Source organism: Numenius arquata, unplaced genomic scaffold (genome assembly GCF_964106895.1).
Source record: "Numenius arquata unplaced genomic scaffold, bNumArq3.hap1.1 HAP1_SCAFFOLD_260, whole genome shotgun sequence".
Lineage (NCBI taxonomy): Eukaryota > Metazoa > Chordata > Aves > Charadriiformes > Scolopacidae > Numenius > Numenius arquata.
In genome coordinates, this window is record NW_027415098.1 from 101,646 (window position 1) to 128,326 (window position 26,681).

The 26,681-nt window shown below is 46.7% G+C and overlaps 1 pseudogene; it reads right to left on the minus strand.

Annotated features, from left to right (window-relative positions):
* LOC141478381 (TRPM8 channel-associated factor 2-like) lies at positions 1–26,681 on the minus strand (annotated as a pseudogene).

Here is a 26,681-nt window from a genome sequence, read left to right on the forward strand (position 1 = left end):
CCTCTTGGCCAACTGGGCGGTGCTGAAGAAGATGGGGCTGAAGGCCAGCCAGAGGATGCAGGTGGTGTACATGGTGAAGCTGATGGGTTTGACCTCGTTGAAGGCCTCAAGGATCCCCCAGGCTTTGATGGTGTAGATGGTGCAGGTCAATACGAGGAGAAGAGCATAGGCCAAGTACGTGGGCAAAGGGGTGGGGGGACACAGCCACAGGGGGCTGAGGTGCTGAGGGCCAGCAGGAACAGGATGCCAGGGCTGGGAGGAGGAAAGAGGGAGGGCTAGGGGCGCATCTTGCAGGGAACCCATGGGGTAGGGACACCCTGGGAGGGGGCACCCATTGGGGAGGGCGGGGCACCCTACGGGAGTTGGCAGGGTCAGCCTACAGGGTAAGGGGGGAGGGGGGGGCTAGCTCCTATAAGGGTTTGAAGGGGTACCTTAATGGGTGGGGAGGGGGGAGACTGGCACCTATGGGGGGGGCACCCTATGGGGACTTGGGGGTCCTGGACCCCTGGGTCCCCCCTGTCCTGCTGACCTGAGTTGGTGCTCCTGGACGCCTGGGTCCCCCAAGAGCTGTCACCAAAGACAGGGTGGGGGTTGTCCCCCTGGACACCCCGGTCCCCTCCACCAAGCTTGACCAAACTCCCGTAATCCTCTCCCCCCTCAATTAAAAGCAGCTGTTAATTACTGGGGGGGGTGTGTGTGTGTCTATAGGGGTGCCCCCCCATAACACCTCCTGGGGGTTCTGCTGTGTGGGGGGGGGTCCCTAATCTCAGCCATGGGGCTGAGGGGACACTGGGGAGGGCTATGGGGACATTTTTTGGGGGAGCTGAGGGGACCCAGAGGAGTTTAGGGGGACACGGAGGGGTTGAGGGGACATGGGGGGTACTGAGGGGATATTGGCAGGGTCTAAGTGGACATATGGGGCTCAAAGGACAATTGGGGGAGGCTCTGGGGGGGAGCTGAGGGGACCGAGTGGGGCTGAGGTGACATTTGGGGGGCTGAAGGGGGTGGTTGAGGGGACATTAGGGACCCAGAGTGAGTTTAAGGGGACATTGGTGGGGGGCTATGAGGGGCTGAGGTGACCCAGGGGGGCTATGAGGACATTGGTGGGGGGCTATGGAAGGGCTGAGGGGACGTTGGGGGGCTGAGGGGGACCTGGAGGGACACTGAGGAGCTGTGGGTGCCCAGGGGGGCTGAGAGGGACCCAGGTGGGCTGAGGGGACCTGGGGGGCCACTGAGGAGCTGTGGGTGCCCAGGGAGGCTAAGTGGACATTGAGGGGCTGAGGGGGCCCGGGGAGACACTGGGGGGAGCTGTGGGGACACGGGGGATGAGGGCACCCGGGGGGACATTGAGGAGCTGTGAGTGCCTGGGGGGCTGAGGGGACACTGGGGGGCTAAAAGAGCATTGGGGGCCTGAAGGGACCCAGAGGAACGGGGTGGGGGACTGAGGGGATCCGGGGGGACGTGAGGGGGACCTTGAGGGGAGGTATTGGGGGGTGAGAGGACGCTGGTGGGGGACACAGGAAGCCGCGGGGACAGACGAGCCTGAGGACGCGGAGCTGCCGCCGCCTGGGGCCGCGAAGTGACCGGTAACGGCCGTTCCCGCCCAAACGGGACCACCGCATCGGCCCCGTCCCCCCCCCGCACTTTCTGGCCCTTTTGCGACAGCGCCCGCCGGGCCTGGGGGGATCCGGGCGTCTGAGGAGCGATACCCCACACACACACACACGCAGGGGAAACTGAGGCACACACAGGCTTGGGGGGTGGGGGTGGGGTGGTGGTTTCCTGGGGGGACCCGGTCGTCTCCCAAGGCTCCCTTAATCCACACTTCCCCCTTTCCTGGGTCTGGGGCACCCGGACGCCCAGGTCCCCTGAAGAGGTGGGGGAGCCGTGGGGGAGAATTGGGGGGCTGTGCCGGGAGAATTCCAGCAGGCTCCACACAAGGTACTAGCGCACTCGTGTCCTCCCTTTCCTTAGCCGTACTCCTCTGTGTAAGAAATGGATTGACCGAAGGGAAACAAGCTAGGAATGGCGAGTACAAGTTTGCTACGTGTGGGGTTTTTTTTTAAAATCCCAGCAGCAGGGTATTTGTCTTCTTCTTGGCCCTTAGCGAGCAATTGTGAACGAATCATTTGACTTTTGTACCTATTTGTGTTAACAGAAAGGAGCTGTTTAGTGAAGACTTACGAAATGTAATTAATGAGCAGCCTTGAATTTTTTTCCCCCTCACTGAATCAATCTTATGTTACTTCTTCTCCAGCTTTTGTGTGAAAGTCAGCCCGCTCTGTTGCTGGAGACTTGTTCCTTCAGAAGGTCTCCCAAGTGCTGTCCTCTTCTTGACTCCTGAGGCAAGAGGGACAAAGACAGAAGTCACCATCTGGCACTGAGACCAGCCCAAGGGGTTCTGCTCTTACTTGCACAGTGAGTATGTCACTACGCTCAGGAAAAATCCACCAGTAAAATGTTATCTTAGCATTGGCAGAGATATACAAGAGTACTTAGGAAGAAGAAGAACACACTGGCGTATAGAAAAGCTGGTGTTTATAGATTCACAGGCCCGTTTTCCTTAAAGAAATAGTAAAAGGGGAGTCAAGAGTTCCCCTTTGCACATGAGAGCGCATGTTCTTAAAGACGTGTGTTTTGGGGGGAGGTGTTCTGCTCTTGAGTTGAATAATAAACCTATCGGGAAGGTTGATGCTTGCTTCTTTTCATAATCATCAGGGGTTGGTTGGCTGGGTTTTTTTAACATATCAGCCTCTTTGTCTCTATTCTCTTTAACTTGTACATTTTTTTTAATTTTGTGGCTAGGCAAAATTAATTGCAGGTTTGATTTTAAGAGCATCTGTTTGAGTCAGGCACCCGTTGAGGGTGATCTGCAGAGACTTCTTTGGCGAGGAGAATATCCTCCTTTTGCCTCTGCTCAAGTCTTCGAGAGCAAGTTTGTCAAGGTAAGAAGTCGTTCCAATGAAATCATTTGGCATGCTCCAGATATAATTCCTTGCAATTATTCTTTTCTTTTTGCTCCCTCAGCTCCACAGGTATTCCTCACTCCTTTATTCTCACCAAACTTACTCTTTTCTCCTTGTATTTTCTCTTTTTTTTTTTTTTTTTTTAATAATTTCACGTCTTACACATAAATGACCTGGGATCTTTTTCCATTTTGTGTTTGTACAACACCCAGCAGGAACCTGATTTGTAACCAGGTCTCCTTAATACCCCAGTAGTGCTGACAAAGACAAGGAATCCTCAGAACAGAGTGCCTCTTCCACCATGTTGACACTAACAACAAGTCCAGATAACGGTACTCAAGAGGTTTCTGACGGCAGCACTCAGATACCCAGTGATGGGGACTACACAAGAGCCAGGGATTGCCAGTCCTCCTTTGCCTTCCTTAAACTTCTTCCCTCTCTTTCCATTCATAGATATTCCTGTCTCATGATTGCACATTCACAGTGGGATAATGGTTATTCCACAGCCCGGTACACACAAAGCTACTGAAATAAGGTGAACTCCTGATCCACAGAAGTCAAGGGTATACCGTGGCTGATCTCTGCTAGCCAGCATTTCATCCATGTGTGGCAGCTGAGAAGCGGCAATTTTAAAGCTCATCTGATGTACTTGCAGAGCCAAAAGCTGTTACCTGTATCAAGCTGCAGGCCAGCAACTTTGAAAGACAGAATGAATATTCCAATTAAATTATGGGGCTAATAGGAGGAAGCACAACTGCTGAATAGTCTAGCGAGTCACTAGGGAAGTAAAGTCCATCTCCGGGTAGACTGTTTCCATGCTGTCTTGCTAAGCAAAAAAGCATTCCAGGAAAAGAAAGCTGAAAACCGCCCTGATGGGACTCAAAAGGGCACCCAGCAACATTGCACAATTACACTGCTGTAGTGCCTGGCTGCCAAGAGCTTATGTTAGAGTTGTTTCTGATCAGCTGCTCTGATTGAGAGGAAGAGCAACAGAAACATGCTGGACCTTATCTTGAACTATGTTATCTGTGGCACATCACCCAGCTGGGGATAAAGTGAGAGGGATCACTGTCCTAGTTCTTCAGCTTGTGCATTGCCTGTCGCTCAGGGGGCAATGTACTTGGATGACAGGAGCGGGTATTTTCCCAGGGGACTGACTGCCCTTCTTTGAGGCAGCAGTCTCACTTGCAGTGTGATGACCCCCTAGCCCTCCTGTGGGGAGTTAGAAAGCTGCAAGGTACTTTCTTCTCTCCTCTATATTCAGGAAGATGTACTCTGGTGCTATTGTAAGAAAGGAACACGCTGTAATCCTAACAGAAGGCAATGTGGGGAGAAACCTAGGCCTCAAGGGCTACTGAGCAGCTCCCGCCTTTCTAGTGAGGATAAGAAGTGTGCACATCAAGAGCATCAAAAATACTGTAAAGGAAATTATTTTGGTGATAGAGCGTTACTCATCACCAGCCAGCTCACCTTGAACAAAGAAATGGGACCTACTGGCACAAAACTGAGGTTGTCTTGTCAAGCTCTATGAAATCTATTTTGCAACAAGCTCTCCACAACTTGAAGATTAGATTTAGTTAAGTTTATTGTTTGAGCTTTGTTTTTTAACAGTAGCCATTGTCTCACTGAATTTTATAAACTATGGATTTATTTGTGCAGCTGTTACAAAACACATCTGTTGGAAATGACTGTAACCGGTTTTGCTTGCAGGGCTTGATGTCTACTGAAAATCTGAGCCTGCTTCTAGATTAACAGGTGGCATCCCCTGCGTGCCCTAATGACACCAAGGCCCATGAGTGGACCAATGGATTGAAAGATGAACCCTACGGTACAGTCACCCTGTGCACATCACTGCTACTGACTGTCCTTAAAGCCAAGACAGGAGCCCACACAAGAGCTCCACACAAGCTCCACACAAGAGAGAAATAGGCTCTATTTCACTACCAAGACACAGCAGTGAAAAGCTCTTTGTTCTCTGCAACTGTCTGTCTTTTCAGCGAGGAGAAGAGCACATGTTTTGTCTTCCAATTTTTAAGTCCATCTGATTTGCACACAGAGCATCTGACTTTTTTCCTCCCCATTTTTCCTCCATGCCATCATGTGCCATCACATCACATATCACATCACATGGCATCATGTGTTATTGCATGTCATCTCCCACATCCCACATGTCATCATGACCTCTTCGCCCCTGGTGGCATCACACGTGGCTGCCATCTCCCCTTGTCATCGTGTGTCACCTCCTTGTCGTGACATGTGTCAGTGTGTGTCCCCGTGACATCATATGTGTCAGCTGGGCTATCATTGCATGTCACCGCACGGGTCCCCTGTGTCATCATGCATGTCATTGAGTGCCCTTGTGACATCACATCTGGGACCTCCAAGGTTCCCCCCCATGATGTCACACCTGTCATTGCATAGTATCATAGCATTACCTGGGTTGGAAGTGACCTTTGAGATCATCTAGTCCAAACATCAACCTAACTGACAAAAACCATCACTAAAATACTGTCAGTGATGTTGACTCAACCACTTCTCTGGGAAGTTTGTTCCAATCCTCAATAAACCTTTCGGTGTAAAAGTTTTTCCTAATATCCAGTCTAAACCTACCCTGGTGCAACTTGAGGCCATTTCCTCTTCTTCTATCACCTCTTACTAGGGAGAATAGATCAACCTCCACCTCTCTACAACCTCCTTTCAGGTAGTTGTAGAGTGCAATAAGGTCTCCCCTCAGCCTCCTTTTCTCTAGGCTAAACAATCCCAGCTCCCTCAGCTGCTCCTCATTAAGACTTGTTCTCCAGAGCTTTCACCACCTTCATTGCCCTTCTCTGGACACGCTCCAGCATCTCAATGTCTCTTGTAGTGAGGGGCCCAAAACTGGACACAGTATTTGAGGTGGGGCCTCACTAGTGCTGAGTACAGGGGGATGTGATCACTTCCCTAGCCCTACTCACCACACTGTTCCTCATACAGGCCAGGATGCTGTTGGCCTTCTTGACCACCTGGGCACGCTGCTGGCTCATATTCAGCTGACAGTCAACCAACACCTCCAGGTTCTTTTCTGCCAGGCAGCTCTCCAGCCACTGTTCCCCAAGCCTGTAGCATTCATGGGACTGGTGTGACCCAAGGGCAGGACCTGGCACTTTGCCCTGTCGAACCGCATCCCGTTGGCCCTGGCCCATCAATCCAGCCTGTCCAGATCCCTCTGCAATACTTTTCTACCCTCAAGCAGGTCAACACTCCCACCTAATTTGGTGGTGTTGGCAAACTTACACCCAGTCCCCCGGTCAAGATCATTGATAAAGAGAACTGGCCCCAGTACTGAGCCCTGGGGAATGCCACTTGTGAGTGACTAGGGAGAGTGTGAGAATCAGTGTTTCTGCTGTGCTGAAAGCTATTCCCAGAGACAGTGAGAACAAGCACCACTCTTCCCTCCTTGAACTTTTGATGTGGGAGCAAGCTCCAGACGTTTGATAGTTTTGAGCCCAGCCCTGGGGAGAGTGAAAGCCCATTGAATTCAACACCCCAAGCAACTCCCAAAGAAATTATCAAGTTAGCCAGTGTATTGAGCTCAAAGGCAGTGATCCTGAACCTTCTTAGGACCCAGAGGAAGTAATGGGTCCAAAGAGCAAAGTAGCTTACATACATGTTAGCCCCATGAAGGAACAGCATAATCGGAGAGCTTAATCCAATATGATTATCTGATTATCCGATAGGATAAAGTCAAGGCTTCTGGTTTGCAAGCACTTGAGCTCTCAGACAGCCACCAATGTTCTTTTGCGTTTTTCCTTTACCAAGGGCTTTTCTGTATAAATAATTACCAGCTGTTCTATCCAGGCACAAAGTCTATCTAAATTATTGGCAATGTAGGAGTTAATCCAGTGTCATAAAGCAGGGACAATTTTTACTGTAGAGGCAAAGGCAGGAAGTAACGGGTATTAATTTATGTAGTGCATTGTTTCAGTCACGTTCCCTACTTTTCCCCCTTTTAAAGGTAGGTCCAAAAAAGGAAGATAGGCAAACATTGCATACAAGGAAGATAATATCAGATACTTAAGGATGAAGTTCATTTAATCTGCTCCTGAAGTCTCATCTAAATTGTGGATATTTGGATTACAGTTTCATGAAAGCCCACAGATTTATCAATAGGCATGGCACCCGAGCTGTACTGTACTGTTTCTTTTTCAAAGAACAGAGGGCATTTACCAGAATGAAATCTCCATACTCTGCAGAACTCTGTTTATTTTGGAGGGGATGGTTTGCAGATGCTCACTGTTATGAAAGGCAACTTAAGCCTAAAAACAATGCTCTAATTTGGTATGATGATTACAGGGTAAGTAAGGAAGCTCCCTCGGAACAGGATAAACATCTGCAGTCCCCTGTAGCCTGCAATGAACTCTTGTCAGTGTGCATGTTTCTCTCTCGACCTGCACAGGCCAGGCTACTGCTTGCACTTAACTCCTACAGAGCTCTGTGCTACGGCAACTACTGATGAGCATCCTCCAATTCACGAGAGTTTAAAACTGGCTATGGTTTGCATAAGCTGCAGATCTATCAGTAGATCTAGACATAACCTGTACTACAGAGCCAGTGCCTTTGCCACAGCCTGCATATCCAATGTAGTGCTTTGCCTCTGAAACGGTTCCACAAGGGACCTTTTCTTCAGTGCATCGGTGATCAGAACAGTTTCTTCTATGTTTTATGATTTTTTTTCTGAATTCACAGTCATAATAAAGTTCCCACTTTCAAGGTCCTACATCTGCATGGTTGAATCTGGATTATCATAGTGGAGAACGAGGAATAATTCATGAAAATAATCCAGATCCATACATTTCCCTACAGTGATAAATGCCAAGTATGCCTGATCTGAAAACGTCCACATATCTTGAATTAAGTCAATTAAGTCACTTTATGGAAATAAGTTACCAATATCTTAATAATGAAAGATCATAGATGGCTATTTCCTATCTAATAAAGTACATGTCTACACATATAGTAAAATCGCTCTTACATCCATTATACTTGATGATTAAGTCACTTATTTTCTCTGTTAACTTACTACAACAATTTCATGTTTCATACTAAGGCAGACAAATTTAAAATAGAATAATGACTGCATTGTTCATAACTGAACAATATTGAATTGGGAAAGCATATACACATATGTAACAAATCCCATGTCTAATTATATTCATACTTAGTTGCCTTTATACATCTAGATACATACAAAAATGTATAGGAATGCTAAACCAATGTTATTTAAGTTGCAAAAAGTAAGACCGTCAGATTTAAGGGTGCCATTCCATTTTAATACTGTCTGATTGTCCATCTCTGCTTGTTCTGGTTCTGGCGGGGACAGGGTTAATTCTGGGATCTAGCAGGAACACGGGAATTCCCTGCCGGGGGGGGGGGGGGGGGGGGGGGCAGCCGGGAGGCCGGGGGAGGGTGGGGGGCAGGAAGTCGCTGCTTGGGAGGGGGCTGGGGTTTCTCGGGTCTGGTCGGTGAGCAGTGGTATCGGAATCATGTTCGTATATTCCTCTATCCGTGTTATTGATGTTGTTTTCTTGTTCCCTTTGCTGGTCTGTGAAACTGCCTTTGTCTCAACCCATGGGTTTTGCCTTTTTCTTCCCATTCTCCCCTCACGGCCGGGGGGGGGGGAGGGGCGAGAGAACGGCTGCCGCATGGTTCTTTGTTGCCGTCTGAGGCCAAACCACGGCACTGCTATACACTGAATGAGTTTTATCTTGGGAGGAAAAAAGCATCTTAGACGGCACAATTTAAAGCTATGATTTCACATATGTAGAAAGTCTCATAAGTCCTACATTAAGCAAAGTGTTTTGATGGGGAAAAAAAAGGGTGTCTGCTGTAACACATACACAAAAATAAACCTCTAACGCTTGCAATATATTTTACTTGCATTATAGTGTTTCATATTCTCTAGTTCCCATGTAGAATTCTTCTTTTTATCCTAAATGTTTTTTCTTAAACAACAGAGAAGGCACACCCCCAGACAGCAGTGATGTTGACCATTAGATTGATAAATAGAGATTACATTTAACGAAGCAATTCAGGAGGAAATACAGAGAATGTTAAAATGGTCAGAAGCAAATTATGGTGGTCCGTGAGCAGAGCTATTGGACAAAGCAAAATCCCATGTAACTGCAGAACAGAGAACAGCAAGACGAAGGTGAAAAAAGGGGAACTGCATTTTTTAACTGGCTGACTGAATTGGTTCAGCTTCAGTTCTGACCCAAAGGCTACTTGATGCTCTCTGTATAGCAGACCTCCATTGATTTCAGAGGATTTAGAATTAGATACTGTGCTCTTGTTTAGTTCAAACATATGAACCAGGCAAATGGTAGTGTCTAAAAATAATGCTTACATCTTCAGCAGTGTCTCTTTGGGCTTAACTGAAGGCAGCTCGTCTTCAGAAGAGCTGTAACTTGCAAACAGAAAATGCCTATGGACTTTATTAAAAGTTGTTGATAATGTTTTTTTTAAAGGCAACTCTGTAAGTCTGTCACTGGCTCCTCCTTTTACTATCCTGTATTTGTATCCCAGGGCAGGTGGCACCAAAGATGAGAACTGCTCTAAAGGGGAACCACTGCGTGATGCAGTGTTTACACCAAACAAAATTGGTTCAAAAAATATTATGCAAAAGGAACTGTATTTTCTCAAAGAAAAGAGCCATTCCTGTATTCCAGAAGAGTTTTATTTAGAGAATACTGTGGCCCATTCAAACTTCAGTTCACTCACATAGCTTGCAGTCTCCACAGTTCCATCCAACTGTCCAAAATCTCTTCCCCTGCAACAGCCGCCTTCTCTTCTGTAGCCTTAAGATATCAAGTATTAAATCACTCAGCAGGTTGTTTTTTTTTATCCCACTCCTCTAGTCCCACAGAACTCTCTGGACCCCTAGCACCTCACTGCTCTGTAATGGAAATCCAACTTCTGCTGAGCTCTGACAGTAACCAACTCATATTGCAGGTTTTCAAGTGCCACTTTCAGTCATCCGTCCTCTCCAGCCATCATTCCCCATTCTCGTGATACATTCAGCTTTCCTATTACTGACATTGTTATACTATGCAAGATTGAGTGGGAAGAGTCTTCAAGTCCCCAAGACAGGTGCACATAGACAGGTGAGGAAGGTGATCAAAAAAAGTTATATATGTCACTGCCATACCACAGAATTCTCTTCCTTTCATGCTAAGGGGATGATTCATCTAACCAACCTTAGAGAAAAATAGAGACCTGAAAAGGGCAAACCCTCTTTGCTGTCTTAGAGGATTAATTGCCTTCTGCAGGTGCCTGCTTCTCTGCATTGGCCCTAAAGGAAGTCTTGGGTGAGCAGCTCAGATTGAGAAGGCTAACTTTTGGAGGCCTAAACCAGGGCAGATGAATCCCATTTTAGCTATGCTTTCTTTATGGATTACTTCCTACAGCTTCTATTGGAGAATCAAATGCTAAAATAATCAATACAAATAGCACAAATTTCTCTAGTTGTCTAACTACATTTTGGGAAACCAAAAGGAGCAGAACCTGTTATTAAATCAGCAGCTCATTCAATGCCACTGAGTTCTTTACCACCAACAGAAGAAAAAGCCATGTTTGAAAATAGTTTGCTAACAGAAGTAGTTAATAAAATTGACAGAATCATTGGAATTTTATGTCACATTTTCTCTTGAAGTGGTATTGTGCCTCTTTGTGTTTCTCCAAGTGTCTTAGCAAATCTAACACTTTACCTACTGGTGAAATCACCATTAGCCTGACAATAAAAGGAAGTCATTGTCAGGTCTTTGTTGGGCTTCCAGCTCCCTACTAGCAGAAGAGAGTATATAGCAATAGCAGGCAACTTTCCACTAAAAACAAGTTGACTGTAAAAATGAAGCCAGTAAGTCTATGTGTAATTTGAAAACCTCACCAGTGAACCCATTTGTTCTTACTGTATCAGAGCACGAAAATCATCTGTTTCTGGTTTCATTTCTGCTAAGGTCAATGTGGCATCCTAATCTATTCCTTTTTCCCACTTCAGCTCCTGCTCAAGTCAGTCTCAGGTGTGTCCTAGGATTTTCCCAGACTGCATGCTGCTCTCTGACTGCTGCTTAAACTACATTTTCACAGAAATTATTAAATGTTTCATGTTATTTTGCAGGCTGTCTCTGTGACAGGCTTGAGAGGGGGGCCTGTGCAAACCTCATGAAGTTCAACAAGTCCAAGTGCAAGGTCCTGCATGTGGGTCGCAGCAATCCCAAGCACAAGTACAGACTGGGCGGAGAATGGATTGAGATCAGCCTGAGGAGAAGGACTTGGGTTGTCGCTTAATGACAAGCCCAATATGAGCTGGTTATATGGGCTTGCAGCCCAGAGCGCCAACCACATCTTGGCCTGCATCAAAGGAAGTGTGGCCAGCAGGTTGAGGGAGGTGATTCTGCTCCTCCACCCTCGTGACACTCCACCTGGAGCTCTGGGGCCCCCAATGCAAGAAGGACATGGACCTGTTGGAGCAGGTCCATAGGAGGGCCATGAAAATCATCAGAGGGCTGGAGCACCTTGCCTATGAAGACAAGCCTGGAGAAGAGAAGGCTCTGGGGGGACCTTATAGCAGCCTTCTAGCACCTAAAGGGGTGCACATCAGGGAGCGTAGCAATTAGGACAAGGGGCAACAATTTTAAACTGAAAGAGGGTATATTTAGATTAGATATTAGGAAGAAATTCTATACGCTGTGGATGCCCCATCCCTGTAAGTGTTCAAGACCAGGCTGGATGGGGCTTTGAGCAACCCAGTCTAGTGGGAGATGTCCCTGACCATGGCAAGGGGGTTGGAACCAGATAATCTTTTAAGGTCCCTTCCAAACCAAACCATTCTATGATAATGTTTTCTTGTTTTATTGCTACAATCTCAGTTTGGACTTTCTGCCAAGCTTTTCTCTGATTTATGCTACATTGCTTTTATTTTATGGAGGAGAACAGACATCATTCTGAGGGTGACATTAATTTGAGTTAGTGCAATTTTGAATTGTTTTACTATGCATGCCTACATATTTCAGGCTGCATTTAGAGCTGGTGTAAATAAATTGTAGCTGCCCCACTGGAATATAGTGCCATTATATTATATTATATTATATTATATTATATTATATTATAGTGCCCCACTGCCCCTACAGTTGGACTAATCCATCCTAGCTGAGAATCCAACCCATCACCTTTTTCTTTTGTCTTTTTTCTCTTAAGTATTTCAAGATCTATTTTGTTGTGCCATTCATTAAAAAGTAATAGATCCTGCCATACTTGGGTAACAGATCTGATAATATTTTAAGATTATTTTTTTTTAATGTACATGAACTCAACTTCTATTCATAAGCTTATTAGAGGTGAAATCTGCTTCTGTAGGTAGGAGCAGGTCTAAATCTTTATGCCATGTAAATTTTCTTCTGAATCTTAAAACCAGGACGAAACCGGTACTGAAACACTGTCTAAGCTATGATTAGCCTCTGCTTTTATTTTATTGGAAGAAAAACTCGTAGTGAATAAGAATGGAAAGAAAATTTGAAAGACAAAGCAAAATATTAGGCCAGTTAATCATGGGAAAATCAGAACCATATCTGAGCCAGAACAAGAATTAAAAGCTGCTGCAACAAATCTTTGGCTAGATTTTTAGCTTTAGGCTTTTTTTACTGGGCATAGGGAGGTGAAAGTAGGACCACACACACAACCTGCAAGTCCACAACAATTGCTTTATTTATTGCTGATACACAAGGAATGGGTTGGGAGTGTGTCCTGGGTCTGGCAGGGATAGGGTTAATTCTCCCCAGGACCTAGCAGGGACACAGGTATTCCATCCCACCTGAGCCATGCCCAGGAGCTGGCCGGGGAAGGGGAGGGACAGGAAGTCGGGGAGGGGGGGCGGAAGAGGAAGTCATCCCCTGGGGGAGCAGAGCAGTCGGGGGCCATCCCGGGTACGGTCGGCAAGCAGTGGTATTGTACTCATGGTTGTATATTCCTCTGTCAGTGTTATTATTGTTGTTGTTTCTTGCTCCCCTTGCTGTTCTGTTAAATTGCTTATGTCTCAACCCACGAGTTTTTGCCTTTTTTCTTCCGATTCTCCCCTCCCGGCTGCGCTGGCGGTGGGGGCCCGATCTGAGCGAGCGGCTGCCCCCTGGTTCTTTGTTGCCGTTTGAGGCTAAAGCACGACAAAGTGGTATGCTATTAGGCTAAGCATTGACACATTTGCCAGCTCTGTGTAGTCACCAGTGTGGTTTGCTATCCAAGCAATTATGTTTGAGGAGGGAGAAAGATTTAATTTCTGTTGCTCCGTGGAAAAGGCTGGACCTCTGTCTTGATGAACGGCTGTCTTCTGCCTGTCTGCTCCCTCATCCTACCATGTCAGTGCCTATTTTTTTAATGTTTGATGAGTCCATGTGTTAAACCACTACTGACTACACTCAAGTCACCTCTTCTTTGTTTCCACTCTGCAGTCTTGCATGGCATGTATCTTGCTGACAGCCTATGGTAAGAGTGACAGCTACAACTTTTACATAATTGTCTTACATAAAGCTGGGCATTGGGTCACACCATCACACAATGTAGGAAGATACCTACAGCAATTCAGTATCAGCTATGTATTATATCAGCTGTATATAAGCACTATAAGGTCACTTTCATGTGGGTAGGTGTGGAAGTTCTGCATACTTAGAGTGATTAAAGTTAGGGATTTTAGGGTAATCAAAACCATAGTGAAAATGTCATGTTACTGAAATTATAACTGAAGAATACAACATTGTGGAGGCTACTATTTGCTTTACAGACCCATATTCTATTGGTATTATCCTTGAGACCGCTCCAGTGACTGCTTCACCCGGAAAATTTCCATTTCGTCAGAGAAAGGCTCTGCAGGAACTAAATCTACTCAGAATTATATTCCTCCTGTGGCAAAGAACACAGAACAAAGCTCATTTGTTATTTAACCCTTCAGAAGATGGCTTAGATGGTTGCTGAGCTGCAAGAGGGAAAAGATAGACCATAGCTAGTCTGAGAATCAAGGTTTAGATATTTTTTCCTTCATGGTCTCTAAGATCTAGTTGGGTCCTGTTCCCAGCTGGGTAAAGAGGACAGTTCCACAGACAGCTCTTGATAGGCCAACCCCAGGCTGTAAAAAAAGGAGCCAGGTTCTTGTTCACCTGCTGAGAAAAATTCTGTACCCACAAGTTCATCTTGGAAGGGTTGTCTTTTGGGATGGTGGACATTTTCTGGTAGTCAGAGAAGAGCCGGGTGAAGGGGTTCCAACCAAACCCTTCCTGCAACTGAAGGAAAGAATACAGTGTAAAAACAAGGAACTTCTCATTTCACTGCCATTATTCCTGTGTTACAAGCAGTAGAAAATTGCATAGGTTTCTGCAGTGTCTTTTAGAATAAATGTAAAGTTAGATGAAGGCATCCAACTTTTAGGCTTCAGAGCATAATTTACAGCACTAGAGTACAGAAGAATAACAGGAGGTTGTTTACTCCTCATAGTCCCCTATTGATATGGAAACTTCTGGTGCTGAGACTAGCTATGGACTAAGCAGTATGTTTTTGTGAGAAGGTTGGAGACTCATGAGGAGGCTGACTGGAAGGTGGGACGTGAAGTGGTCTGGTCTTGTGCCAGGTCAAAAGCAGTAAGCCAACTTATACTGGAGGAGGCTCCACACCATTAGGTTATGTCTGAACTGCAGAATGCATCCCAGACAATTCACAACCCCTTGTCACGATATGTCCACAGTGTTCCTACTTGTCTGTTCCCTCCCCTGCCACCAGTTTCCTATGGGAAGAAAACACAGGTACTTGTGGGAGCGAACTGTGGGACATCCTGGACAACATGGGGAACCAGTGCTTTGGAGCATGCTGCAAGTGCTACTTTTTCCTAGTCTAGACAGAATCTGGGAGGTCTCTGACTTTACTCCAAAGCAAGCAGTAAGGAGTAGAGACAAAACAGTACAGACAGGAGTTTTGTTGTTCCATTCAATCAGTAAATTCATTGGGCCAATTAACTAGTTTTCTAATTGTTTTATACTCTTTTTTTTCAGGATCTGTGTTACAGGCTTAGTGACAACTCTGGGGTGGTAAATGGGTAACCAGGCTGAACTCTGAGAGATGGTATACTCCATCAGGCAATGGCAAGACCGTCCTGCCACAAAAATGTAAGAACCATGCAGGAGCTGGACCTAAAAAGGCCTGAAGACCAATGCTCAAGCCTTCCTGGATTGAAGGAATGTGAAAAGCATCTAAATGGCACAGCCAAATGTGGGGCTCAAAGGAACATAGAAACCATTCCATAGAAAAAAAAAATATAACTGTAATACAGACAGAATTGTAATTGTTCTTTCATGTCACATTTATCTCAGCAGTCCTGTCAGTAGCCAGATAGGAGATCCCAGCCCATAGGGTGTGGGTGAGGCAGTGCGGCAGAGGCCAGCACTGAGTGGCCTTACACTACTAGTAAGGTAGTGTGGGGAAAATTTTAATTTCCCCTTTTGAAACTGTTCCACTCTGTATATTTTGATATTCGTTGCACCAGAGAAAACAGAGGTTGACTTTTCAGCTTGATGATTCAGGCAGTCCTCTGGGATGTGGAAAATTCAGGATCAATACTCCTCCAGTAAATATTTTGTTGTTCATATAAGATGTGAGAGCTCCTAGACAAGGGGGCTGAGGGGTACTCACAACAGGCAGTAGCTTAAGCCATCATAATGGATATTCACCTTAAAGTTCCCAGGTAAAATGTTGAGTGCTCTCTCCATTAGGCTACTAGTTGCTACAGGGAAGAAAGGGAAAGGGGGAATGTGGAATAATTCCTAAGATATAATTTTTATTAAAAATATATAGCATTGTTCACACATTAAGGAAAGGTATAAAATCGAAACGTTTCCAGGGTGGAACACAGCAGCAGCTGGTATGCAAGGAATCCGCTACATCTATGACTCCCTGAACAAAAGCAACACGGAGGATGGAGTGGAGTGAAGATTCCACGGCCAAGCTCTGTGATTACACAGCAGAATGGGAACAAGCTGATCCTATGGAACTGATAAGCGGCATGCTTGCCACCCTGAGCCAACAGTCTGTCAAATTTTGATGAAATGCTGTTCTTTGTGTGAACTTTGCTCGTTATAATGTCATTATAATACCAAAACACACCTCCAGCCCGAAGGCTGCCCGCCTCCAAGGTGCGACCACTCCTCCTTGAGTCTGCGCCCTGAATTTTTCATAAACTATACCTTTAAATGCGAGGCGAGAGAATTTTACACCAATCATAATAAAGGTATTTATGACTAAAGTCACTCAAAGTCCACCTTGAAGGTAAAAAATAATATAAAAATAACCCGAGAAAGGGGGGATGCTGGGGAAGACACCATCGTAAACAAGTCAGGGAGGACCCCATCAGGGACTGCCTCTGACTCCCGGGACCAGTCGAGGGGCTGAGCCGTTCTTCCCCCCCATAGGGACGCCTGTGGATAAGACTTAGACTGTGCCGAGTGCTTCCTCGGGGAAATTAGAAATCTCTCTAGAGGGTTACCTGTTACATTTATAGCCAGGCTGTATTGTTTGGAACTTTGTCGCGTGCTTTGTACCATTAACATTTTTTCTTTTACTTGCATGTGCTTTGCAGACAGTGTACTTATCACCAGCAAACCATAAGAACCTTTGTATCTGTTGCTTAAACAAACTGCACTGTTTAAGTAGCTAGCCGTTTCGGTTTCTCACTGGATGCGACCAGACACTAAAGTGCGGCCGTGCTAGTTCGTGAGCACGACTAGACTGAAGGTGCAGTCTACTATTAGTGTATCCAAAATCCTGATAGTTTAAAATATATTAAACGTGACTGGACTGATAGTGGTGAATTGGGCATCACTCAGAATTTAAACCCAGCCGCCCCGAGCCTCCCACCTCGGTGAGGAGCGTTAGATCGCAAGGGGGTTTATTTTCTGCCAAAACTATTTTGCCTCTTCATGCAACAGGGAAGGCAAAAATCTCTCTCTCATCCTTCCCAAAAGAACGCACTTTAATCTAGGACAGGGTTCATGATTTAGAGTCTCAACCACAGTGAGGGATCCAGCTACATGTGCAAGCGGATAAGCTGAACCCGTCTCCTTACATTTGATGGACTACACTGGCTCTACTCAGTGCATCGGCTGATATGAAAACCCTGCTCTTTGCTATGTAAAGAGAAGCCTAATCATGTAACTCACCAGGATACTACTAGAAGCCTGGCTCTTCTAGACACTTTACAATGCCAAGAGGTTTATTTTACCAACTAGCCCAATGTCCCACAGAAAATGTGCAGCAGATTAAAAAGCTGTGCCTAAATTTGATCATCCTTTTCCCATGCTGTATAACAAGAAGCAATTCCTGTTTCTCTCCTAGGCAAAAAGATTACTATATTGAACTAAGCTCTGTCCTGAGTGGCTAAGCCCAAGTCTAGCAAAGGAAGGTTTGCAGGAAAAATCAGCAATAAACGCTCTGTCTGTATAGATAGAGTGCTTTCTGGACTCAAGATGAACCCAGATTATAAGCAAACATCTTACAAGGCATGACAGCTACAGTTATCAGGCTGCAGAGGCATCCTTCTGAACACAGGCTCAGAGGTCAAGATGGAGAAATAGACCACAGTCAAGAAATTGTCTTGGAAAACAGTATGTGTTAGTTGTGAGACAAGGGGTGGTGGCTGTTAACTACTTAATCCCCATTCTGTGCTTGGGAAGTCTCCTCAGGCTCTTTAATGGATGGGAGACAGAAAGAGAGGACTGGCATATACCAGAGCAGTAACATAGCAAGAACAGATCCCTGTTTCCCATCCGAGAACAAGAAGCACCAGGTTTCTCCAGCGTCCCTTGATGATCTCATTTCTTCTTCTCCATCAGATATTTGCAATTTATATAACAACCCTGGTTTTGCTTAGTTTGACAGAAGAGCAAGAAGAAATTGTATACAGGAAGAGAAACTGATGGAAAACATGGGAAATTCAGCAGAGGGATTTACTGTAGGGACTGGAGATTCCCATACAGGGACACAGTAAAGCAGGCAGAGTGCAATGCAAGCTTTGTTGTGGCAGAGGTCAGCCAGTCTCCCTCCAACACAACGGTTTCCATCAGAAATGACAACTCCAACCTCAAGAAATGTCAGTTTGGACAAATTCTGCCTATTTTGTGACAGCTCCCTTATCTACCTCCTGCCATGTAGCAGGCACAAAGTGACTAAGTGACATACCCAGAATCCCAGAAGACAACAAAGCAGGGAAACTAAATCTGGGTATTCCTAAACCCAGGGATTTCTAAGACATTCCTTTCAGTCGCAGAGATAGCAGCACTGTGAGCAGCACTAAGGAAAAAGGCACTAAGGTAAACAAACCTACCAAGCCTGAAGAAAGGAGCTCTGACTGCCCTTCTACTGTGATGGGCACTTTCCCCAGGATGCTCCTTGGTGGTACTATGATGTAAGTGAGGCCACCCCAGAGGCAGGAAATAGACTGTTTCTGGCAGGCAATATCACAGGTACGTATTACTACTGGGGTTCGCTTCAGCTCTGTGGCGTGAGAAAGGTCATCCATGTGACACCCAATCTGCACCTGGCAAACAGAAGGGTAGGAACAGCTGGTCAAAGGTCTCTGAGTGTGACCTGGAAGATCGACCTGGCAGACTGACCACAACACTCGGAGTCATCTGTTGCAGCACTGCCTTTCCAGGACATGCACACGGAATCACGGAATTGAAGGGACCTCTAGAGATCATCTAGCCCAACTCCCCTGCTAAAGCAGGATTGCTCAGAGCACATCACTCAGGACTGCATCCAGGCGAGTCTTGAAAATCTCCAGAGAAGGGGACTCCATGACCTCCCTGGGCAGCCTGTTCCAGGGCTCTGTCACCCAGCCTAGGCTTTCAGCCTGTAATGACCAGAAGCAGCAAATACAATGAAAAAAGCTGGTGAAGTTCAGTGCTATCCCTGTCTCAAGTAGTGTTACAGCAATACTCCCATTATTACTGGATCAACTACATCCTTCACCAGCAGTTCAAGGTACTGCAAGACTTCTTTCACTGCACTGTGCTTGCATTGATCATTCCTTCACCATTCACCAGCATCAGTCACATCCTGTAACATATGAGTAGGAGAGATGTGATTACTGCTGGCTTCTTTAATTGTGTCTCTTCCTTGGTCCTCATACCAGTAAAACAGACAGCATGTGGCTACAGGATCAGACAGAAACACCTGAGTTAACTTTGCATTTCAGCTGCAGGGAGCTCACTGCAAAAATATCCAAGCGGGTAAGCATTTATCTGCTTCATACTTTGCAGCGAACAGAATCCCAAGTAACTAGTTTATATCTGATCTGAATATATCTACATGAGCAATAGTGACAGCACTGTGAAAGTACCTTATGAGAGATCTAGAGAGACAGAACTAAGTTTGGTGCATAGAGGGGCTCAAGTACTTATTTTGGGCATGAAATTCACCTTGATCAGTTCTCTTTGCACGTTAACAAAACAAATACAGCTGCCTTCAGGCAGCAGTCATACTCAGTTATCTTCCCAGCACACAGAAATAAGAGGAATGCAACAGAAGAGTGTGGGAAACGTGAAAAATTATGACAATGCATTGAAAGTGCCACAGGGTGGCAGCAGTAAGAGAGGACTGAAAAGGCAGCAAAACCTTCTTGCAAGCTATTTTTGAGTGCTCACCTGACAAATACATCCGTGTAAGCAGAAGCCAAACTAGAGAGAGTTTACCTTTAGACCAGCACTGACCACCAGGCAAGGGAATGTTATAACTGCTGTGTGCCCTTCAGGGAGGTAGAGTCCCATACTCCTCCAGGCTGTCTTACCTAAAGGTGGGAGAACACAGTCCTCAACAGTCAGGCATTTCAGCCCGACTTTGTGGATTCTGGAGATTTTAAGCTGCAATAGAAGCATACTCCCATCTTTTCCTCTTTTGTTGCTCTACAGTCACAGAACTGTCTCAGGTTTTACCCAACCTGTCAGAAATACAGTTTTAAAGCAATAGGGTAGCAGCATGAAGAAGATCATCACGCCATTAGCAAGCAAGCCCATCCAAGTTTGAACTTCTGGAAATGCCAAGTTTAAATGTGTTTACTAGTATCTTTTAAAAATAATAATAAGAAAAAAAAGAAACCAAAACCCCAACACCTCCCCCTCTCCCCTCTCCTCAGATCCTCTTACCCTAAAGGCCTCATAAGAGGTGCACACTGTGGTGGTATTAAACACTGTTGAAGCCATAATGGTCCTAAAACATTTCCTAAATAACTGACTGACAGTTACATCACATTTTTCCTTACTGACTGGCCCAGCACAAGCTGGGGCCTGCATGAATTCTCATTTCTAGCTGACTGAAGTTATAAGAAAGCCTAAAAGGACTGTCCTATACTAGGTGTAACTGTAAGATGGGTACCCTACCATACCACTACAATTCAGTATGTTTCTAGACAGTCTTCCCATGGAAATGCAAGTCTCCTCTGCCTAGTACTCTGAGGTGACTCTGTTAGGTGGTTCTTCTCCCCCAGGTGCCTGTGCATGAACAGCAAGGAAGCAAGACTTTCACAGGGTGTTTCAGAGAACTGAAATCAGGGTTGACCACAAAAGGAGCCTGTCTGCCACTACCGAGGCCAGCCTCCTCACAAGCCCACAGTGAAATTGTACATCTGTCCTCATGTTCAGACATCCCCAGACACGTGCACGCTAAGGATGGGTGCCCCATTGATCCCAGCAACAGGATGCCTCAAGAGGAAGGGACATATACTCACCTGGGTTTGTGCCATCAATTTCCACAGTGATAGGGAGGGCACAGACCCCAGCAGCAGATTTCTGCACCAGGGCTGCACTGTCTGTCATGGTGAGGGACAGCTCGGTTGCCATGCAGAGAAGGACTGCCTCTTTGGTGTTGCTCTTGACAGGGCAGTGCCTGCTGCTGTGTGGGATCCCACTTCTCTGAAGCACTTTGGTCAGGATGCTGTGGACCAAGGCATAAGCAGGGCGGTCGTAGGCTGGGATGTGCAGAAAGGCAGTGCAGTCTTGTGCTAGCCTTTGCAGCCAGTCCTTCGAGGGGGCCTGGAGCTCCTCATGCTTGTGTACATGCCTGTTGAAGAGAGCGAGCGCCTTGCGGAAGTAGTAGTGCTCCCCAGACCCCAGGGCCGGGTGCTTGGCTGCCCAGACGCTCTGCCCCAGGATGCTCAACCCAAAGCAGTTGAGGATTTTGTTGCCAGGATATTTTGCAACAGCAGCTTTGCTACGGTTCTGGGAAGCCCAGTACCAGGTCTGGCCTCCAACCTGTAGGCCACCTCCCTCTGCCACGAAGGTCTGAACCCTCTCCACCTCTCTGTTGCTGTAAGAAGAGCAGCAGTACAGGTTGATGTCAGCTGTGACACCTGTGACTGCACCTCTCCCTGAGAAAGGAGGCTATACAGTTTCTTCAGGCTGGCATCCACACCCACCAGCCCCTTTCTCCCAGCATCCAGCCAGCGGACAGCGTTGTGCATGAACCTGGCCGGCTTTGGAGAGAACAGCTGGCTCTCGTGGGTTGCCACCACAACATGGCCTCTGCCACAGCGTGCTGCAGCTAAGAGGCAGTGGTGTGAGCTGCCCAGGCAGAGCGGGAAGGAGCGTACAACATGCACCAGCAAGATGGAGGGTACGCCCCTTGTCACCACATCCAGCTGCGACACACCGCGCAGGAGACACCCAGTATCAAGGCCGAGGGGGGCCTGGTGCCTGCAAAACCAAAAGAGGTCCAAAGCTAGTCCTCATCCCAGAATCCTTTCCACAAAAGGCCACCTTGTCCATTCCCTGCCTCTTCTTTCTCCCTCATCCTAGTAAATCATGTTGCTAGTTCTTCCAGTTAAAAAAAATAAATCCATCAACACCTATTTTTCCCCCTTTAAAGCCTCAGGTTTTGCAGCCAAGTAAATCTGTAAGAATCTCAGAACTCATTTTAAAAAAGGGAGAAGAAGAGGTCAAAAGAAAGTTTCTAGACCTCTGACTTTGAAGAGCAGCTGGAAAATCTAAATGCATTGCAGAAACTCAAGAATCATAAGACCTTTCATATTTTTTAAACTGCAGGTTTAAACTGCAAATTATATGGGAATTGGCACATCCCCTCTGACAGAAACTTTCTCCGTTTACCCTACCCTAGTCATTATCAACTAGGCAAGCCCAAAAGATTTCTCTGTGTCTTCTCCCAGCCTCTGCCACTGTTGAAGAAGAAAAGAACAGCTAGGCCAGATGGACAGGCAGACACACAGCTAGACAAATAATGAGTTCCTAGACGATGAATCAGGGCATTAACACATTACCAATTACAGAATCACAGAATAATACGGGTTTGGAAGGGACCTCTGGAGATCATCTAGTCCAATCCCCCTGCCAAAGCAGGTCCACCTGTGCTGCCATACAGTGAGGGCTGGAGAGTTGGGCAGAGAGGAACCTGATGAAATTCAACAAGGGCAAGTGTAGGGTGCTGCGCCTGGGGAGGAACAACCAACCCCCTGCACCAGTACAGGTTGGGGGCTGACCTGCTGGAGAGCAGCTCTGAGGAGAAAGACCTGGGAGTCCTGGTGGACAGTAGGATGACCATGAGCCAACAATGTGCCCTTGCGGCCGAGAAGGCCAATGGCATCCTGGGGTACATCAGGAAGAGTGTGACCAGCAGGTCGAGGGAGGTTATCCTCCCCGCCTCTACTCTGCCCTGGTGAGTCCCCATCTGGAGTACTGTGTCCGGTTCTGGGCTCCCCAGTTCAAGAAGAACAGGCAACTGCTGGAGAGGGTACAGCAGAGGGCTACAAAGATGATTAGGTGCCTGGAGCCTCTCTCTTATGAGGAAAGGCTGAGAGATTTGAGTCTTTTTTAGACTGAGGAAGGATCTGATAAATACTTAAAGGGTGGGTGTCAAGAGGATGGCGCACAGGACCAGAGGAAATGGTCTTAAATTGCAGCAGGGGAAGATTATATTAGATTAGGAAGAATTACTTTACTGAGAGAGTGGTCAGGCACTGGAACAGCCTGCCCAGGGAGGTGGTGGAGTTGCCATCCCTGGAGGTATTTAAGAAACGTGTAGACATGACACTTCAGGGCATGCTCTAGTCCCCGAGATTGTTGGTTTGTGTCTATTTGTTTGTATCTGTTTGGTTTGGGGTTTCTTTTTTTGTGATTGGACTCAATGATCTCAAAGGTCCCTTCCAACCATGAAGATTCTGTGATTCTGTGATTTTTTCAGTGGTGCCCAGTGACAGGACAAGAGGAAATGGGCATAAACTTGAATATAAGAAGTTCCACCTAAACATGAGGAGGAACTTCTTTACTTTGAGGGTGGCAGAGCCCTGGAATAGGCTGCCCAGAGAGGTGGTGGAGTCTCCTTCTCTGGAGACATTCAAAACCCACCTGGACACGTTCCTGTGCAACCTGCTCTGGGTGGACCTGCTTTGGCAGGGGGGTTGGACTACATGATCTCCAGAGGTCCCTTCCAACCCCATGTGATTCTGTGATTCTGAATATCGACCAGCTCTCTTGAGCCCCCCTACCTTCCAGAGCCCTATCCCATGGGATTTCTCCAAGCAGTTTCTTGGAGAGGTCGAAGTTAGCCCTCCTGAAATCCAAGGTTTCAGTCCTACTTGTTGTTTTGCGCGTACTGCCCACGATCCTGAACTCTATCTTTTCATGGTCACTGCAACCAAGTTTGCCCCCAACGTTCATGTCCTCCACCAGTCCCTCTTTGTCAGCACTAGATCCAGTAGTGCTTCGCTCTTCGTTGGCTCCTCCACCAGCTGAGTTAAGAAGTTATCATCAACACACTGGAGGAACCTCCTGGAATGTAGATGCCTGGCAGTGTAGCATTCCCAGCAGATATCAGGGTGATTGAAGTCCCCCACGAGAACCAAGGCCTGCGATTGTGAGGCTACTTTGAGCTGACTGTAAAAGGCCTCATCAACTTCCCCATCCTGATCAGGTGGCCTGTAATAAACACCCACAACACTATCTCTCATATTGGCCTGCCCCTTAACCCTCACCCACAAGCTCTCAACTCTCTCTTATTCTGACCCCAAGGAGGGCTTTGGGGACATCTCCTCACACTCTATCCATTCCTTAACATAGAGAGCAACATTTCCACTCCTCCTTCCTCACCTGTCCCTTCTGAACAGCTTGTAGCCCTCAATAGCCACACTCCAGTTGTAGGATTCATCCCATCAGGTTTCAGTGATGGCCACTATATCATAGCTTTCCAGCAGCACGGTAGCTTCCAACTCCTCCTGTTTGTTGCCCATGCTGTGTGCATTCGTGTAGAGGCACTTCAGCTGGGCTGTCGGCTGTGCTGCCTTCTTAAGGGAACTGTTGGTCTCCACAATATAAAGAGATTATACTGTGCAAGGCCCTTTTATCTCTGCTGTTTCCATATAACTCCCGTATGTCACTGTGAAGAAACACATGTTGAATTATTCTCATTTGCTTTGTTTACACTTTCTCCTAAGCAAAACATGGTTTTCTCCCAACACCTGGAAATAATCTGTTGTTACGTGGCCATTGCAGACAACTCAATAAGAGTAAAAGATGCTGCCATTCTGCATGCCCGTAGGACAGGAATTAAATCTGCAGCTCTCCTTTGGTTATGACTTTACTGAGACCCTTTATCGCACAGAGTATATGCCCATGCATATAGCACAGCACCTGCCTTAAAGCGCAGTCTGATCTTCTGCGGGTTAAGCAAAGACCAGCGGGAAGGCCCAGATGCACAAAGCTGTTGTGTTGTATGGAAATTAGGTATCCACATTTCTCTGGGGCTCTGGATCCAAAGGAAACCACCACAAAAGTACCCTAAACAAGGTGTAATTCACAAAGTTACCATTTAAAGTCTTGTTAATTGCTATGTAAATTCTCTCTGCTGGGTTCTCCACCACTCTCTCTCTTCCATGCACTGCACATGAGGCAGTGGGAACATGCCCGTGCACTGCAGATGGGAACAAGAATCAATCAGCAAATTTTAATTTAGTAACTTAATTTGTTAGCTGTGTCCAAGCACTTCGCTGAATTCAACAGCTTTCTACTACCTTTTTTGGGAAACAAATTTGGCATCCAGAGACTATCAAATCCAATTATTTTGTCCGAAAATAACAGAAATTTAGTATTACATATGCACAAGGAAAAGGCTACTAAGGAAAGACTTGCAGGGAATTTTATTGTAATTGTTGCAGCTTGCACTGCAGTGAAATGAAGCTGCCACACAGAGGAAGCGCAGCAGCACTCATGTTCCTTGGAGAACCTGCTCTGCCTTGTGTAACTCAGCAGAAAGTGGGGTGAGGTATGCCTGGCACACCTGCTGGCAAGGGGAGGTGGAGGAAGACAGCAGAGCAATGCCCAGGACACTGCTGCCTGCCTGGTCTGCTGTGCAATACGAGTCATAGCAGCCCTGAGCTTTACATCTGCTGCTCCAGTACCCAAGGGACCAGGCTGGAATCCCAAATGAACTGGGAGCACCAAGATTTCCTGTCCACAGCCCATGTCAGAAGCTGAGAAGGGAGGTGGCACACCAGCCCCAGCCCCTGGGTTTCACCTGAAGGTGAATTTCTGCAAGTAACAGGTTAAACAGGTTTAGCAGCTGCCAGCCAGAGCCTGGCCCAGAGGGCTGACCTGGTGCTCCATCTCCAACCTAGTTTTGAACTGTAGGAAAGTTGCCCTGATCATACACATCTGGGGAGAAGGAAAGGAATTACTCCTGTTGCCTCTGTGTTGCTGTGTCTGCACACTCGATCAGACAGACTGCTCTAAAAGATGGCTCCCCTTGTTTCCTTCCCCTTGAATGAATTCCCCGGGCATGGCCCAACTTCCCTGGAAGCAGTCAAAGACACCATTCTTTCCAGCTGCAAACAGCAGAAAGGTCCCCCTTGAATTAGAAGACAACAGTTGCATCCCATCCTGGCTATTAAAGAACCAGCATTTGGCATGACCCTCATCTCTCACCTCAAGAATCTTCTATAAACACCTCACCTGCATAACCTGATCAGTTGTTTAAACAGAGAGCAGTTCAGATACTCATGGGACAATTAAGGGAATCTTGGAAATATTCTTGGCAACTTTGAAGATGCCTTTCTCTACCGCATTTCCTGTGAAGTACACGCCAGCCACGCTCATTACCTGGTTGCCAGGAAATTGAAACAGAACCTTCTCCTTGCCATGTTGATTAGCCCAGTGCCAGGCCTGGCCACCAATGAGCAGCCTTCCACCCCCCTTTACAAAGCCAACCAAGTCTTTTGCCTGCGTGCTGTCATAGGCATCCATCAGTACACCCCCAGGGAGGGACTGAGCTCTGCCCCAGCCTGTACTTTGATGCCAGCCCTGACCAGCAGCTGGGAGAGGGAATCCAAATGAGGATGGACCCCAACCAGGGCCTCAGGGGAAGGCCTGAGCCACTCCACAGCATTTCTGAGGAAATGGGAAAACTTGGGAGTCCTTCAAGATTCCCTCATGGGAAACAGCCACCATCTGGCCCTTCCCATACTGTGAAACAGCAATCAGAACCTGCTTCTTAGAGCTCACAAGCATGGGGTAGGCATCCTCTCCAACAAGTAGCAGCTCACAAGGAAAAAAATTGCCAGTGAAGTCCCATGGCCCAACACCATCCACTAACAGGTCATAGGTGGCAGAGGGTTTCATCTTCAGGTCACTTATCTGGTGGAGAGAAGACCAACAT